The 16,141-nt window shown below is 34.8% G+C and overlaps 1 protein-coding gene across 1 annotated transcript in view; it reads left to right on the top strand.

Moving 5' to 3' along the window:
* The first annotated feature begins 1,050 nt into the window (after window positions 1–1,050).
* LOC107748699 (epiplakin-like) overlaps window positions 1,051–16,141 on the top strand; it is a 28,137-nt gene continuing 13,046 nt past the window's right edge. Inside the window, exon 1 of the mRNA XM_016563640.1 lies at window positions 1,051–1,162. The gene's annotated coding sequence lies outside the window, so the exon portion shown is untranslated. The remainder of the gene's footprint in view (window positions 1,163–16,141) is intronic.

The following is a 16,141-nucleotide window of genomic DNA, read 5'->3' as shown; positions in this document are numbered from 1 at the left end:
TATATATATATATATATATATATATATATATATTATTACACGTTAAATTAATTTTTATCAAAGAACACTTTTCATTAAGCAGCCCAACTGTTTTCAACATGTTTCTTAAGCAGCAAATCAGCATATTGGAGTTATTTCTGGAGGATCATGCAACACAGAAGGCTGGAGTTACAGCTTTATTATCACAGGAATGAATTGCCTTTTAAAATATATTCAAATAGAAAACAGTTATTTTAAATTGTGATAATATTTCACAACATTACTATTTTTACTGTATTTTTGACCAATCAAATGCAGCCTTTGTAAGTATACAAGACTTTAAGCGAATAAATAAATAAATTCTTACATGAAATTTTGAATGGCAGTGGTTTTAAATCTATTCTACTTAAATCTGTTCTTTACAATGGTACATTGAATAAGCAGTACAGTATATAATATATTGTCAAGTACTGTAATACTGCCTCAATGTATGATACTTACCCCTCCTTCAAGGACATTTGCACCACAAAACTTAAAGCTTCAGGTCGAGCAAGATGTGCCAACAGAGATAAGACATCACATGCAATATATTTACATAATTTGAAATGATTAACAGAAACTGTGCGCAAACTTGAGAGAATACTAGTGAAATACAACGATGAAATCATTCATGAGAACAGGTTTTCATAAGTTTGAACATGAGCTTGACACATTTCTCTACCACAGTCTGAAATGTCAGCGAGCAATTGTGAATGCACCATGGAAAAAAATTGGCAGTCAGTTCTTTCCCCCAATAACCCCATTTAAAGTAACATGCACAAAATTCATAGTGTTTGCATACGTAAAAAAATAAGGTTAACATGAATTCAATTTTTAATGACAGCTACTATATATGCTTTGGGTTCCTGTGCATATTTGACAATAAGGAGAGGGCCATTCCTTCACTTGGCTGCAAGGTATTTGTCTTATCTCCATCGGGAGAGGGGAGTGTTCCTGAGGGTGGAGCTTGGCCATGACTGATCAGTATATTAAACAAAGGAAAGGAAGGAAACATGCTCAGTCTTTCACCGAGTGTCCACAGTGTGCTTGACCTACATAAACCCTTAGTGGGCAGAAAAACACAGCCTTAACTGGACTCTAACTGGATCCTGACTGAAACTTCTGGCAAAAAACACCAAAAGAGGTAAGAATGATTTCAGGTACAGTAGTTGTAAAACTTTTTGTGGTCTAAGATAAACCACAAAAATATTGTTCTTTTAATTGTGTTGAGCTAAAGTGCTTTATGAAATGGCCAATATTTGCAGACACCTTTGGACAGGGATGATTATATAAAGTAATGTACTTCTTACATGGTTAAAAAACTGGTCAAACATTTACATTATGCATTTAGACATTTTTTCAAAAGTGACTTTCAAATGAAGGAGACTAAAACATAAGTAAGGTGTTGCCACATTACAACAGTGTTGCAATAAATAACTTTGCCTGGTACTTCATAGTTGTGGGGCAAGTAAACGAGCTATCCACAGAATTACAAAAGTACAATAAGGCTTTCTTTATATACTGTATACTGCATTATGAAATGACTGTACACCAAATAAGTTCTATGTTGTTAACTATTCTTTATATGTGTGTGTGTGTGTGTGTGTGTATATATATATATATATATATATATATATATATATAATGCATTAAAACACTTCAAAATGTAAAATGTTACTGTGCATTATTATATATTATACTATTTGACTACGTATTATAATGTAATTTTTTGGTATGAAAAGTCTGAAAAACAGCATTACAATCGGCATAAGAATACCTTTATGATTCAGTTATAAAAAAAAATATCTGTATAAAGTGTCAAAAAGTGTACTTGAAGTAGTGTTCACCTGAGGGCTCTTGAAGAAAGTGTCTGAAACCACAGAGTCATGTGACTTTACAGTATGGTTTCAGAAGTCCTTATTTATACATGACACTGCTTGTATCCAAGGAATTTGGACAGGAAGAGGCCATTAGCAACCCTTTTTTATTGTGTAAGGGTTAACCCCCCCCCACTTGCTAGAAGAATGCTATTCATGGCTGACTGCAGCAGTGAGACTTCATAACTAAGATATAATTTAAAGCAAACATCCCTGCAGGAAAATTTACATAAAATATTCAGTGTTTACACAAGGATGTCACATCCTTGTTATAAAATCATTAAAATAGTGATATATGAAAGTCAGTATAGTCAGGGCAGGATTACAAAAGGGCTAGGTGGGGCTGAAGCCCCAGGGCCCGAGCAATGAGGGGGTAGGGGTTGAAGGACTTCTGATTTTTTGAAGTCGAGTTTTATGTGATGAAAGTCGAGTCGAAGTCGACTAGTCGCTGATGACGTCATTAATGAACAAATAAGTCTGGAGCTGAGACTCGAACACCTTGTGCACAGATATGGCATATGACACAGCGCTGCCCACATGGCTGTTGCTTCTATAACTGCTTTTTTATCAGTTCTTTTGTCTTTGGGTCGTTATATTTCTCACAGATTTCTGCTCGTTCTAAATCAGATACAGATAAAGTAGCACAGTAAAGATTACATTCATATGAATGGGTTTGTGAGAGCGATTGCGTGTGTGAATTAATTCTACCTGGCAACGTCTCTCTACTAGAAGTGAAGCTGTGGGATTTGGTTATTAAGAAATATATGCTTGAACTTTTCAGTTTCTAAGCTATTTTATTGAGAAATCGCAGAACAGTGTTGACAATACATTTCAATGTATCACAACAATGGTTCTGTGCGCGTGATGTACGCGTTACTGTCTGTAGCCTATGTGTGTGCATTACAGTGCAGCAGCTCATTAGATTAGAACGGCGATTAACATACCGGTACAATAAGCTGTTTAAAACGTGCATTCTCCCGTTCAAGTTCGAGCATCAAGTAATATAATCACACATGTCTTATGGAGCGCTTTCAGAGTATGCATTTATTTGTCATTTGAACTGTTTGGAAATGGAGCGTAAATGTGGAAGTCCTTCAAAGATTTCTTATCAGCGAGACCCCTCTATAGGCGACGTCAAGCTTAAAGCGTCATGGCAGAGCATTGAAGTCGACTAGTGATTAGTCGGTGCAACCCGTATGAGGGGGCCTGTGATTGTGGAGGAAAGGAAAAGTAGGCCTAGATTGATTGTCCAGTGTCTGCTCTATTTCTCTCAAAAAGTTATGAGCCATGCAATGTCTTTGTACTCATTACAAATTCTTCTTCTTCTTCTGAGACCAAATTTTTAAATGTATCTCCTCCTAGAGTTTTAAAGCTACAACCACCAAACTCGGGTCAGACCTTCAGACTGGTCTGACTCGGGTTTCTATATCTTTTCTAACTGATCCGGCTTACGGTTTTCGTAAACCAGACTATCAAAACCACCTAAAATCCCATAGACTTAGAGAACCGTGCAAGTAACTTGCTAATCATGCTAAAAAAAAGGCTAACACCATGGTAGTAGCGTGCTAATCATGCTAGAAACATGCTAGCAACTGGCTAAACATGCTAGAAACATGTTAGCATCATGCTAGTAACATGCTAATCATGCTAGCAACATGCTAGTAACTTGCTAATCATGTTAACATCATGCTAATAACTTACTAATCATGCTAGAAACATGCTAACAAAATGTTAGTACCTTGCTAATCATGATAGCATCATGCTAGTAACATGCTAATCATGCTAGAATCATGCTAGTAACATGCCAATCATGCTATAATCATGCTAGTCACATGCTAGTAAAGTTGCTAATCACATTAACAACATGTTAGTAACTTGCTAATAATGCTAACAATATGCTAGTAACTTGCCAATCATGCTAGAAACATGCTAGCAACTTGTTAAACATTCTAGAAAACATGTTAGCATCATGCTATTAACTTGCTAATCTTGTTAATAACATGCTAGTAACTTGATAATCATGCTAACGACATGCTAGTAACTTGCTAATCATGCTAGAATCATGCTAACAACATGCTAGTGACTTGCTAATCATGCTAGAAACATGCTAGCAACTTGTTAAACATGCTAGAAACATGCTAGCATTACGCTAGTAATATGATAATCATGCTAACAAAATTCTAGTAACTTGTTAAACATGCTAACAAAATTCTAGCAACTTGCTAAACATATTAGAAACAGGCTAGCATCATGCAAGGGACATGATAATAATGCTAGAATCATGCTAGTAACATGTTAGTAACTTGCTAATCATGCTAACAATATGATAGTAACTTGCCAATCATGCTAGAAACATGCTAGTAACTTGCTAATCATGCTAGAATCATGCTAACAACATGTTAGTGACTTGCTAATCATGCTAGAAACATGCTAGCAACTTGTTAAACATGCTAGAAACATGCTAGCATAATGCTAGTAATATGATAATCATGCTAACAAAATTCTAGCAACTTGTTAAACATGCTAACAAACTTCTAGCAACTTGCTAAACATGTTAGAAACAGGCTAGCATCATGCAAGGGACATGATAATAATGCTAGAATCATGCTAGTAACATGTTAGTAACTTGCTAATCATGCTAACAATATGCATTCACCACTTAATTTTGAGTTAAAATATGTTGTTGTAACTTGCGTTACTGAGATTGTAACGAGTAATAATATTACCCAAATTTGATTAGTAATGCGTTATATTACTGCGTTACAGCAAAAAGTAATATACTACAGTAATATTATTACTTTTGTAATGCGTTACTCCCAACACTGTTAGTAACTTGCTAATAATTCTAGAATCAATGCTAACAACATGCTAGTAACTTGGTAATCATGCTAGAAACATGTTAGCAAAATGCTAGTAACTTGCTAATGTTAACAACATGCTAGTAACTTGCTAATCATGTTAACAACATGCTAGTAACATGCTAATCATGCTAGAAACATGCTAGTAACTTGCTAATCATGCTAACATCATGCTAGTAACATGCCAATCGTGCTAGAATCATGCTAGCAACATGCTAGTAACTTGCTAATCAAGTTAACAACATGCTAGTAACAACATGCTAGTAACATGCTAATCATGCTAGAAACATACTAGTAACTTGATAATAATGCTAACAAAATGGTAACACCATGCTAGAAACATGCTAATCATGCTAGAATCATGCTAGTAACTTGTTAATCATGCTAACAAAATGCTAACACCATGCTAGTAACATGCTAATAATGCTAAAATCATGTTAGCAACATGTTAGTAACTTGCTAGTTATGCTAACAACATGCTAGTAACATGATAATCATGCTAACAAAATGGTAACACCATGCTAGAAACATGATAATCATGCTAGAATCATGCTAGTAACTTGTTAATCATGTTAACAAAATGCTAACACCATGCTAGTAACATGCTAATAATGCTAAAATCATGTTAGCAACATGTTAGTAACTTGCTAGTTATGCTAACAACATGCTAGTAACATGATAATCATGCTAGAAACATGCTAGTAACTTGCTAATCATATAAGTAACATGCTAACCATGTTAGAAACATGCTAGTAACAATGCTAATCATGCTAGAAACATGCTAGTAATAGGCCTGGGCGATAAAACGGTATCGATATTTATCGACGGTACACCTTCGATAACAATATACATTTTTTTCGATATGGTGCACGATATAGGCACGTGCTATGAGTGGTACAGACAGCACACACAAACACGAACACATGCTGAATTTAGTGCTTAACACGTCACGAATTTGTGAAGGTTTATTCCTTTTCACTGCGTCTCATGTTTTTAAATGCAATCTGCGTGATGGGCTATTTGGCTCTTTGTATTAAACAATGCATAAATACATGATGCTATTTTGTTCATAATTGTTTATGCAATTTACGAAATTATATTTGATTTATATGAGTTAATTTAGACGTAATGCACGTTTTTTATAGACCGTTATTTCTTTGCGTTGACAATTTAAATGCGCTATTCTTTTGCTCATTGCGCCCTCCTGTGGCCTCGGGAGTCAAGCCAAAATATTCCTTGAGACCTATTTAATCTGCATATAAAACATTAGAAATTAGATATTTGTTTAAGTTTTATTGTGTGTTTGACTGTTAAAACAAAAAATATTTGTTGTTTGTCTCAATAAATTGGGCTAATTTAAAAATACAATGGTTAAATAAAAAAAAAATTCTATTGCTCTTTGTTTTAAAAAAGGTTATAAAAAATGTCAATAATTATCGATACCGAACGATATGAAACATTAGAACGATATGAAAATGTTAGTAACTTGCTAATTATTTAGATAAATCGCCCAGCAATTGCTAATAACATGCTAATTGTGCTAGCAACATGCTAATCATGCTAGCAACATGCTAGTAACATGCTAATCATGCTAAAACATGTTATCAACATGCTAGTCATACTAGAAACAGCCTAGCAACCACCCCAGGTACCCTAGCAATATGTTTTATACCTATCTGTTTTTCTGATAGACTGTATTGCCTTGAAAACATTCAAACTTTAATCTTTAAAACTATTTTAACTTTAAAACTACTTCAAACTGAAAACTTATAGACTGCAAGCTTTTAAAACTTTTTAAAACTTTCTAGCTAGGCTTTTTCAAGCCAACTTAAAGTTTGTCTACAAACTTTTTGATCTAGTATAAACTAGAGTTGCAGGTATCTTTTAATAACTTCAGCTTTACTGGAGTGCATAGGAAACAAACACAGAAACGGCGCTACCTGATTAAACCAGGGTTGCCAACTCTCACGCGTTTGACGTGAGACATCTGCTTTCAGGCTCTGTCTTACACTGCCCAAGTAAATCTCTTGCCAAATAAAAACGCCCAAGTGCTGCGCAGACCAAATCTGCGTATTTTGATGTCATACACCATTCGGTCTGCACAGCGCCGCATTAAGTCGAACAAAGGTATTGAAGACCTGCTGCAACCTCTTGATTGGACCCCACCTGAGTGGCGTGAAACATAAGAATCGAATTTCTTCCCACATGGGTTTGGGCGATAAAACAATATAATTTTGAGTCATGATAAAATGTATTTTTTATGATTACGATTACAATGTTTTATGATTTACGATTACGATGATAAGATCTGGACATTTTTACTCAATATGGATTAATCTAACAGCAGAAATAAATGCATCAATGGCCAGTCAGTGTTTGTCATTATTGTCATATCATTATTGTCACTAATAGACGGTTCTGTGTCTCTCTGTGTAAATGAATGGCGTTTCATTTGAGAAAAACTACAATCACACTGAAAGTGAAAGTAAAACTGAAAGACCTTCATGACAACCTGTCACAATAAAAGTCTGGTTTAACTTAAAGAAATTATGACTATGTTACTGCAGTAGGCCTACTAAAATGTAATAATAATAATAATATAATAATAAGTAATAATAATATTTTAAGGAATATCATACAACCAAGGTATTTTTTCATTAATTTACAGTTACACAGTGATGTTGTGCAGCATCTTATTTTACAAAAAATAAATAAAAATGCAATGTTTAATTGTAAATTAATTATGTTTAATAATAAATTGATAAATTTGTATTAAATCATAAAACACAGAATCCATGAAAAAATAAAAGGGAAATCAAATTATCTTTACATTAATTCCCAAGGCCTAACAAACATGTGGAAAGCATTTCCTTCACCATTAATGGTAAATGAATATTGTAATAAAGATCGATATTACATAATATGGAAAAAAATATTGTGATGAAATTTTGGCCATATAAGCCTGCCCTTTGCAGTGTCTACCAGTAAAGAGAAAATGAAGAAACAGAGGTGAGACACATGTTTGTGTTCCCAAAACACAAACCAGGGCACAAAATGAACAGTTACACCAAGTGCAAGTTCTGTTTGGACGGTCCATTATGGCAAGTGACAATTTCATTGTCAATTGTGCATGTCAGTAACATCCGTTTCAGTAGTGTTTGTAGTGCAGCAGAGAAATGGGCACAGAAATTTAGACTAAAATATGCATTTTTTTATACATTATTTTTATAAGCAGAGCCTGTATTTACAGAAAAAATAAATAACAGTTAATGTTTTAGAGGAGTGTATGTGTGTGACATGCTAACATGTAGATTGCGTTTTATTGTTTTTTATTGTCTATAATTTAGTGATTTAAAACTGCCTTTCTGATTTACAGCTGTTGACAAACAAGCTATATGCAGTTTATATTGTAACATTTATATACTATACTCTTTTTTGCCACTATAGACTTTTTTCAGTAAAAAAAATCTGACTTGATGGTAAATTACCTTAGAAGTAATATTAGGCATCTTATAAGCATAGATGTGAGGAAAGTTTCTAAAAAGTGTGTCTAGTACCACATTAATCATATGGTAATTTATAGTATTAAGATGAAATTAAAATTCACTGTTGGATCCATTGTTGCATACTAATATTAAAGGGGTCATATGATGCGATTTCAATTTTTCCTTTCTCTTTGAAGTGTTACAAGCTCTTGGTGCATAAAGAAGATCTGTAAAGTTGCAAAGACTAAAGTCTCAAATCCAAAGAGATATTGGTAACACTTTAGAATAATGGTCCGTTGTTAACAAGTAACTATGCAGGAAGTAATAGGTAGTACTACATTAACAATTAACTTAATACTATTAACTAATAGAGAAGCAAGATTAACTAAGCAGTAAGTAGTAGCAAATTTAGGACAAAGTAGTTCCTTATTAGATATTTGATAATTACTAAAAATATATATCCTCATTGAGAACTACTTGCGAACTATGACCAATTAATAAAGAATAACCAATTAATTACTAATCACAACAGTATACCGTCTTAAAAGTGAACAATTTTTTTGTGGAAACTAATTTATGAATATGATATTCCCCAAATAAGTCGGCTACAGGTTGAAATTGTGACTACTACTCTTACAAAAGGATAGATGTTCTCTGTTTATTTCAAACAAAAACATAAATTAGTTAATAGTATTAAGTTAAGTGTTAATGTAGTACTACCTATTACTTCCTGCATAAATACTTGTTAACAACGGACCATTATTCTAAAGTGTTACCCAAAAATTGACGTGTTTCAGAAAGGCGGGGCATAGAGGAGAATCAATAATGTACAGTATGTGGAAAATAATGTGTTTTTTTAACCTTAAACTGCATAAACATTTCATTACACCAAATACACAAAATAATGTTCTTTTTAGCAACATCATATGATCCCTTTAAATATTGGATAATATAAGGGCAAAACATAACTTTTATAGAGTTCATTTTAGTTTTATATATTTAAGAAAATATAAAAAAATCTAGGCTCTAACCTCATAGAAGCTAACTGATGTTCGATGATACAGTTAACATACTGTATTAGGAGACACATTTTCAGTAACTCACTCTAATCAGAGGCCATTCTATTCCATACACATGGATGTATTGATGGGAGTGACTTATGGCTTGAGTGAATGTCAGAAAATATCAATAATGCAATTGTGCAACAACAAAAAGGATGTTTATACATGCATAATATTCTGCCTTTTGTACAATATGCCAAAAGGATTATGAGAAATATATTTTTGTTGTTGTTTTGCTAGTTACTAAGGGGGAGAGAGAGATAGAGATAAAGAGAGAGACTTAATAATACCTTTATTAAACCATTTTTCTTTCTATCTTAATATCACACAATAATTTTCACATAAACAAACAATAAATAATATGTCCTTAACATTTCTACAAATTCAAAATCAACTATTTATTTTCTTAAATTTTACAAAAAACTCATCCCACTGACCAAATTTCAGAAAACATTGCAATATCATTTACCAATTTATAATATGTATACTCTATCTTAATTCTAGCAGTAATCATCCCTTTTACCATCTCAGCATTTATTGGACCCATACCCAACATTTTATTTTTTCTAGTTTTCCAAATAGACATCTTAGCTGACCCAACACAAAATTCAGTAAACATTTTTTCCTCCTATCCTGAAAATTGTATTTTGGACCACTTATAAAATTCTGATGAGAAAAAGTTTCTCCAAACTTTATAAAACATTGTGTTAAAAAATTAAAAACTCCCTTCAACCTTAAACAATCAATAAATAAATGATTCACCGTTTCTTCAATCCCACAAAATACACACGCTTTCCCCACTGCTGGATTCAGGTGTGCCACGTGTCTGTTCGTAGCTATAGCCCCATACATCAATCTCCACTGCAAGTCTGCAGTACGCTTCTCAATCGGCAGTTTATACAAAGATCTCCGGCATGCCTTAAAGTTTGTCCCAAACACATCTGACCACCTCCAAGTCTTTACTCCTCTTAGCACAGTCTGATGAGTCACTTTTACATATATTATATACAGATCTTTCTTCTTAATATTCTGAAAAAGACCCAACTCGGGGTACTCAAATGATAAAACTGAATGTCCAGCATCCTCATTCTCTTCTTGTACAACAGCAGAGACTTTAATGGGTGGAAATTTATAATCACTATGCCAATCCAATGACAGTGCCTCTCTACATGCACCTGGTAGAACTGCCCACACCTCCTTCATTATTCTTCTCAGAAGGTGCAGAGATCGAAGCCCAGTAACACTGCATTGTCTCAGCTGTTCTCCAACCATCACCACTTCTTAGATCCCCCAACTTGGTATATCCAGCCTTTACAAAACAGCTTTCCACAGATTAAGATGATAAAATCTTTGTTCTTATTAATGGGTTATGGAACAAAGGTTCCCCCATTATCCAGTCCTCGGGTTGTAAGATTTCTCTGTGTATAACAAATATCTTTTTCCAAGCTATTATCATTGACTTATAAAAATCTGTTAAATCCTTTAAATCTAGTTCATCAAGTTGCAATAAAAAAAGCTGTTTATCATACAATAAACCAGACGTTTCCCTGTAGAAGAGCACAAGCAACATTAATCCATCCAACATTCTCTTCATATAACAGTATCTTTGCTGCTTGTAGTCTAAATGCATTTATGCGGCTTCGCAAGTCTATCAGGCTTTGCCCTCCTTCATGTACTGGTAGATAAAATGCAGGCCCAGGAATCCATTTTTGACCAGACCAGAAGAAATCCACCAATTTCCTCTGAATGTTCTAAATCGAGTCATCCGGTGGCTCAAGTACGTTCAGTCTGTGCCATAACATAGAAGCAGTCAGATTATCTGTAATCAAGACTCTGCCCCTATAGGATAATTCGAGTAATAGCCAATTCCATTTAGACAACTTGGCAACAACCTTTTCCAGCATACACTCCCAGTTCTTTTCTTTATACTGATCATTACCTAAAAACACCCCCAACAGTTTAATACCTTCCCTTCCCCATTTTAATCCTTCAGGAAGTTGAGGTGGCCCAGTATCAACCCAAGAACCCACCACAAACCCTTCACACTTTGTCCAGTTTACTTTAGCTGAAGAGGATTTTTCATAAAGCTTTAAGCTTTTACAGATTAATTGAATATCATTTTGATAAAAATGTTTACATCATCAGCATATGCAGATACAGAATACCTTAACCCTGAATTATCACCAGGGATCATTAAACCTTTTAGCTCAGTTCTTAGCATACACAATAAGGGTTCTATGGCTAAACTATAAAGTTGTCCTGATAGAGGACATCCCTGGCGGATTCCTCTTTTAACAGGCACTGGACAACTCAGGCCACCTCCTATCTTAAGCATAACTGAAGCCCCTTCATACAGTAATTTTTTCCAAGAAATTTTATTCTCCCCAATTCCAAAGGCTTTTAAGACATTAAAAAGATATTCATAACCCACACGGTAGGGCTGCAAGGTAAATCGAAATGGAATCGAAATCGCGATTCGACAGAAGCTGCGATTGTCATGCGTATCTTTCAGTGAAGCACGGTTCTGTGATCAGCAGTAAATCTCCATCCAAAGGCCAGAGGGCGCTCTCGCGCTGAAACTCCAAATACGCCTCGCAGAAGAAACCCAGGAAATGCTTATAGCGGTAGCTGGATAAACAGAAGATTTAACTGATTTTATTGATTCAACGTGACTAATAAACACACGATTATGACAATATATGGTTTATCTGAGTTATTATTATTATTATAATTTTCATTAAAATAAATTATATTTATAATGCAATGCCTTTATCACTGCTTAGAATACTATGAAATATGTTGCGTGCCTTATTCTGTGTAAGAAGCCACATCATCTCACAGAAGGATTTATTTCAAACACTCGACTGACGTTATGAAGTGAGTTTGGAGTAAAAATATGTTATTAAATGTGGTATTTTCACATGCTTTCAGATGGAGCAGCATTTACTACACATAGCCGTAGTTCACTGAGAAGCTATGCAAACAGCTGTCATTATCGAGAACGATTTCATAATCGGGCAATAAAAAAAAGTCTGCGATTTTTTTGCGTAACTTGTCATACCTTAACCCTGAATTATCACCAGGGATCCTTAAACCTTTTAGCTCAGTTCTTAGCTTACACAATAAGGGTTCTATGGCTAAACTATAAAGTTGTCCTGATAGAGGACATCCCTGCCGGATTCCTCTTTCAACAGGAACTGGACAACTCAGGCCACCTCCTATCTTAAGCATTACTGAAGCCCCTTCATACAGTAATTTTATCCAAGAAATTATATCCTCCCCAAATCCAAAGGCTTTTAAGACATTAAAAAGATACTCATGACCCACACGGTCAAAGGCTTTCTCTTGGTCAATAGATAAAAAACCCACATCAAGATTATTTCTAAAAGACATATCAATTACATCCCTCGTAAGACACAAATTGTCCATTATTGTACGCCCCGGAATACAATAAGTTTGTTCTCTTTCCACCACAATATGCAAAACATTTTTAATTCTATTAGCCAAACATTTAGACAGTATTTTATAGTCTTTATACATTAAAGACACTGGGCGCCAATTCTTTAACAACCCTAGGTCTCCACTTTTTGGTAGGAGTGATAACAGAGATCTCTGACAACTGATTGGTAAACAACCTCTTTTAAAACATTCACAAAATACATTATACAAATCTTCACCTAAAACACCCCAAAAAACTTTATAAAATTCCGCTGGTAAACCATCGAGTCCTGGTGACTTTAATGTAGAAAGCTGTTGCACAGCCTTTGACAGTTCATCAAAAGAAATCATTATGTCCAATGACTTTGTGTCCTCAGGTCTTAATTTAGGAAGATCCCTTAAGAGCTGATCCATACATCCAACATCACAGTCCATATTACCAAACAGTTCTTTGTAAATTTCTATACCCATCTTTCTCATTTCAATTGGGTCTGAAGTAATTGTTCCATTTTTTCTTCTGAGATGAAGCATATTTTTCTTTTGTGCTTCCTTTCGTTCAAGTCCAAACAAATAAGCAGTTGGAGCATCCATTTCTTTAATCAAAGATATTCTAGCTCTTACTAGTGCACCTTTAACTCTTTCTTCCAACAGTGACTTCAATTCCATTTATTCTTTTTTAAAACATTCATTGAACCATAATCATCAACATCAATCAATCTTCTTTCCATTTCATTAATCTCATTCTCCAAGTTTTTTACATTCCTCTTCAGAGTAAAAGTAGCATTATAAGAAAACTGTTGACAAAAAAACTTTAATCTATGCTTTTCCCACCTCCCACCATTGAGTCAGATTTTCAAAATTATTTTTCCTTTGTCTCCAAATTTCCCAAAATGACAAAATTTCTCAAAAAAATTCTTTATCTTGTAATCATTTTACATTAAAATGCCAATAAAATTTAGGTCTTGAAACTTTTACAATATTATAATCTAAAGTCACCATGTGATGATCTGAAAAACCATTCAGAAATATATCAGTATTAATAACTCTATTCATTTCTGATTTTCTTATATATAACCTAGCCAATCTAGCTCCTGTCACAACAGAATCTAATATCTTACCCAAGTATATTGCTTCACCAACTTATTTCTACTTCTCCACACATCTTCTAAATTCAAATCATTTATAATATCAAGAAGTAGCTTACTAGATTTTGAGTGAGGCTCTTCCCCATTCCTATCCAATAAAAAATGTGTTGTGCTGTTCCAATCACCTCGTATTATAACACATATATTTCCATCATCAAATTATTTTATTGCATTATTTAGTTTTCGAAATGTTATCTCACAATTCAATCCTATGTTTGGAGCATACACATTAACAAAAAGGAATTTAACACTTTTAATTTCTGCTAGAACCAATAAAACTCTACCTTTTTCTATCTCTTTTGTCATCACAACTTTTAAATCTAACGATTTTAAAAGAATTGCAACACCCATACTAAAATTTGTTCCATGACTTAATCTACACTCTCCTTTCCCACCATCTATACCGCTCTATTTCATTATTCCTATCAGAGTGTTTCTCTTGTAAAAAAAATTACTTTTACTTCATTTAATTTAATAAATTCAGAAAGCTTTGCTCTTTTAACCCTGTCTCTTCCCCCATTGATGTTTAAGGATCCTACTCTTACAACCTCCATAAACAGGTTCCAGAAGAGGGCAAAAACAGATAGAAAGAAGAGATGAAAAAGAATCACCCTTAGTTGTTTACACATCATTAGCCAAATTTATTGAAATTTCCTTTTCTTGGTTTTCTCCTTTCTTATTTTCGTGACAAACTTTTTTAATCTAAATCTCTTCCTCTTGTTTAGTTTGTCCTCTCCTACTCGTTTCATCCAGTACAAAACAGAACTTTCAAACTTCTTCGTATCAGCAAAGTAATTCTTCACTTCATCCAGGTGGATGATGCACACTGGTGGTGGTTGAGGAGACCCCCCCCACCCCCCACCCACATGATTGTAAAGTGCTTTGGGTGTACAACAATACACAATAAAGCGCTATATAAATGCATCATTCATTCATTCATTCATTCATTCTACTACTTTCCCAAAAGTCTCATCCAAGAAATCATCTATCTCTTCCAGAGAATAAAACTGCTCACAACCCATCTGAGATAAATTAGACATATCTGATACATCTGACATCTGATCATCCTCACTTTCTTCCTCTCTTTCAGTATTAGCCATTTCTCCTGTTTGTTTGCTCTCCAAATTCACTATCCTTTCAGCACTTGATTTATCCATATCAACAAACATCACTTCTACACCAGTTTCTAACCTTTCCACCTGCTCTGCCTCCTTCACAGTTTCTGTCATCACCATCTCTCCTACTACTTGTGCCTCCCCATTAACTTTTTCTACCACCTTAGATACTTCCATAGTAGGCCTATTCTCACTCCCAGTACTAACATTGCTTGAAACATCTTCATTACGCACATTTTGATCCTCAGTTCCCACTGTTTCTCCAACATTTTCTTCCACCCTACCATTCTCATCATTACTTTGACCTGCCACCCCTTCTCTATGTGGACATAACAATCGTACATGTCCTACTGATCCGCACTCAAAACAGCGTATTTCCCCCGTGCTCGCATACAACATGTACGATTTCCCCTCATACACGCAACGGAAAGACACATTTAATGTCGGCTCATTCAAAAACATAAACACCTGCCGTCTGAATGATAACACATGCTTCAAGGATTCATGTTTACAACCAAGCGGAACCATCCTAATTCCACTTGCAAACTTTCCATACCTCGATAACTCACGCTGTATATCTTCATCCGGAATAAATGGCGGGACATTTGAAATTGTTACCCTTACTGTTGGCGCTACTAAAGGTTGAACAATAACAAAAGCTCCACTTACCACTATGCCGCTTTCTACCAAACGATACACCAGTTGCTCCTCCTTCAAAAAGACCACCACGGCCTTATTCATCCTAGACGCTGAAACAATGTTTTCATGTCCCACTCGTTCAGCTACGTCCAGCAACACATCCTCCACCTTTACTCCCGCTTGTGTGATGCATCTAATTCCGTGACGGAGCGACAGAGACGGCGTTCGCACATCCAGGTGCGACGCCATCCCTGCTCTCGCCACGTGAAACCTACTACTCAACGAGTCAATAAAACTCACGCTAAACTTCGCTTCTACAATAAATATTAAATTTGAATATCAGTTTCACTCAAAAGAAAAAATTGAAAGGCAATAGAAGAGTCCATATAAACACCCCTCACCGTGACACCTCTCCCACTTCAACCGGAAATTAGGAGAGAGAGAGAGAGCGAGAGAGAGAGAGAGAGGGGGTCACATCACAAACACATACCAGCTTCATCACTGT

Source organism: Sinocyclocheilus rhinocerous, unplaced genomic scaffold (assembly GCF_001515625.1).
Source record: "Sinocyclocheilus rhinocerous isolate Xijiao unplaced genomic scaffold, SAMN03320098_v1.1 scaffold499, whole genome shotgun sequence".
Lineage (NCBI taxonomy): Eukaryota > Metazoa > Chordata > Actinopteri > Cypriniformes > Cyprinidae > Sinocyclocheilus > Sinocyclocheilus rhinocerous.
This window is presented reverse-complemented; position numbering and strand designations above follow the sequence as displayed.